The sequence below is a fragment of the Fragaria vesca genome, linkage group LG7, assembly GCF_000184155.1.
Source record: "Fragaria vesca subsp. vesca linkage group LG7, FraVesHawaii_1.0, whole genome shotgun sequence".
NCBI lineage: Eukaryota > Viridiplantae > Streptophyta > Magnoliopsida > Rosales > Rosaceae > Fragaria > Fragaria vesca.
Window position 1 is genome coordinate 3,421,541 of NC_020497.1, and position 3,572 is coordinate 3,425,112.

Consider the following 3,572-nt stretch of genomic DNA (forward strand, 5'->3'; position numbering starts at 1 on the left):
AAGTTGATTTTTCTCTGTTTTAATGTGTACTTATGGCCTTAGAGATATTGTTTTGCAAGCTTACTACCCCCAGTATAAGTTTACTGGGGGTAATAAACTTTATTTTTTCGCATCTAGGTTGTTCTTCCTCTGTTTTAGTGTGTATTATGGCATTGAAAATATTTTTTTGCAAGTTTACTACCCCTAATAAAAGTTTACTGGGGGTAGTAAATTTTAGTTTTTCGAATCTAAATTGTTCTTCCTCTGTTTTAGTATGTATTATGGTCTTGAAAATATTGTTTTGCAAGTTTACTACCCCCAGTAAAAGTTTACTAGGGGTAGTAAATTTTATTTTTTTCGCATCTAAGTTGATTTTTCTCCGTTTTAACGTGTACTTATAGCCTTGGATATATTATTTTGCAAGATTACTACCCCCAGTAAGATGTTTACTAAGGGTGGTAAACTTTATTTTTTTGCATATATGTTGATTTTTTCTCTCTAAGGTATATAATGGTCATAGAAAACTGTATTGCAAGTTTACTACCCCCAGCAGAAGTTTACTTTTTTTTTTTGTACTTGGGTTAAGATCACGTAAATTTTGATGGCATTTAAAAAAATCCAGTGAGATTTCCGAAAAATTCCGGCCACCGGATCCCGGCAATTTTCCAGCCGTCGGAAAATTCCGGTCACCGGTGACCGGATTCCGGCGGCCGGAGTTCGGAGTCCGGCGACCGGAATGCGGCCGCCGGTGACTGGCGCCGGAGCCCGGTGTGCTTCCGGCAAAGTCTTCCCTCTATCTTTTTCATTTTTTCTCTTTAAGTAAAAGCTAAGGGTAAAAAAGTCTTTAAAAATATAATTTTATTATATTTTAATAAAAATTTATGTATTTAGGCTTAAAATAAGTACCTTGTATTCAAATGAGCTAATAAAAAAAATTATCATTAAAATGAGGTTTGACTTTTTCTATTTTATGCAAATTGTCTTTTTCCCTTAGTTTATTCGTGTTCGTAACATGAGATAACTGGTTTACCACTTAACCAAATCATTAACAATTTATTATTAAATATTTCCCTCAAAAAGAAAAGAATTAAAGAGTTTATTCTTAAAAAAAAACTAAAATAATGTCAGTCTTGACAGCTGGTCCAAATTATGCGACTTGGGTGAACATGTCGTCAACTGCTCTTGTCAAATTTAAGGTGGATTATGATTTTCGAATTTACAGTTTTATCAAAACGAGAAAATGACAAGTGGTCATTAAATTTAAGTGTGCATGGTGGTTTAGTTGAAAATTTGTATGTAAAAATGAATGTGATTCAAGCCCGTTACTCTGACTTGATTGCTATCATTGATTTTAAAAAAAAAATTAGGTACAACTCATCCATTCAAAATTCTGGTGAAATTTTTGAATTGGGCTTGAATCTGATTCATTGTTCTTATCGAAATATATCAACTAAGTACCCTTTTTTATTGAGTTATTTACGTTAGTGCCCTACAGGCTCTACTATATAATGGTATGCAAGTTTAGTATCATGCTCACATCCAGAACTCCCTTAGAATTGGTTGGGTTGAAATGGGAGAAAGGTCTCCCAAAGGCTAATGGAGATGGGTGGTTGGGAAAGAATTCCTTCTCAATTCTCCTCATCTTCTACATGAGAATTAAGAAGGTGGTAAAATATATGAGTTTCTTTTCCCATGCCACCCATTTCTATTGTCTTTGGGTGCCTCTCCTTCTTCTTCTCATGCCAGCATTGTAATATTTATCAGTTAATTTTATTGGTGTTGGTTCTTTATTGTTCATGGTTGATTTGCAAGAAATTGATCGAGTAATCCTCTTGCAACTCGACAACAACAAGTTTATCACCATCTTTTGATGATTTTCTAATCAGCATATAATAACCAGTCAACTGGAAAGGAGGAGTTATTGTGTCTGAAATTTTGAATCTTGTATATATGAAGATTAACATAGAAATAAATATTTTGAAGCTTGTAAAAGCTACAAAGTGTGAAGATGTGGATGATTCGGCTTTTGGTGTCATTGTTGAGGACATTAAGCAGGATCTTCGTCATCTTAATTCATCTTTTTTCTCTCATGTTTATAGGGAGTCCAATTTAATTGCTCATAAGTTGGCTAAATTGGCTCTAAGTAGAGTAGTTCCTTATAGTTGGGTAGGTCCTCCTCCAGGAGAGCTTCAGGGTTTACTAAACCTTCATTCTTGTAACCATTAGTCCTCTTTTTCAATAAATTCTAACGTTTCCAGTCAAAAAAAAAAAAACATAGAAATAAATATATATAATTGCAATTCAAAGCTGGATTGGCTTCTTCTTTCTCGTTGACGAGTCTTGTAATCTGATATTGAGCATGGTAATCTTGGAAGGAAATCACCTGTACCCATTTTCCTTGTGCCAATCATGTGCCGCAAATAAGAATTCGCCATGTCATCATTAATCTAACACCCTACTTGCCTCCGTTAATTATTACTAAAAAACAAATAATAAATCTTAAATTTCTTTTTCATTAGCAGTTCCACATCTCTAGCCACCATCAAGTCATGTGTTTGTTGAGCAAAAAATGTACATAATATACTCGACATAATCTCGTCATATCTCATTGAGGGAGATAGAACTTTTGTTATGTGTTAAGTTCGACCCATTCAAGATAATATATCTCTGAATTACATCCCTTTTTTTAAGAGGAAAACCCTTTGATTCCAAAAGAAAATAACCGATGGGGTGTGTGTGTGTTTGTTTGTTTTTACGGCTGCACCCGAAAATTTGAATGGGTTGCCTACGTACCCTTGGGAAGGGATCAAGCCATTCATAGTTCAAGAATTCCAACAAGTGAATGACTCGTTGGAAAGGCTTTGATTTTAAAGTTGGAGTAGTGTTTAGGACGAATTTGGTGTAGGTTAACCAAGGATTTGATTTTGTGTTTGGATTTGTGTCTGAAGACATTTGGGCTATATATCGAGCTTTTGGCTTCAGGAAAATCCGGAGATTTATTTGGAGTGGTGGTTGCATCTAGATTTAAATCCAGACTGCCTACACCTGTGAAGGGATCAAACCAATGTAGTTCAATAATTTGGGATTTTTGGTTTTGTACCGGTTACATTTTACCTAATGGGTATGAATTTTCTGAACCCGGTAAATAAACACATTTACAATATACTAATTCAGAGATAGGCAGAATACTGTTCATTTACTGTAGCTAAGGACCTAGCTCCTCGCCGCCCATCACGCCTAATGGGGACATGCCTGGGGATATTACGCTTTTGTCCTGCATTCACTTTAGAATTAGATGGCTTTCTTCTTGTCGCTCTAATACTCCCCACCGCCCATCACGCCTCGAATCTTTTCCTCAGTGATTCGCTCACTGCCAATCAGGTTTCCGTGTCGATCTTGTTCAATAGGTTTCCTCAGTTCTTCTATATCCGTCGCTGATCTTCGCCATCCCAATATGTGATTCATCTTCTGTTCTGTTTTTTTCCCCTAAAATTATCTGATCTATCTGCCTTTGATGCTTCCGCTTCTTTCCCCTCTTTCAAGCGACCCTTTATCAAAAACCAAACACAGCCGTCGACTTGCCCACAGTTGCC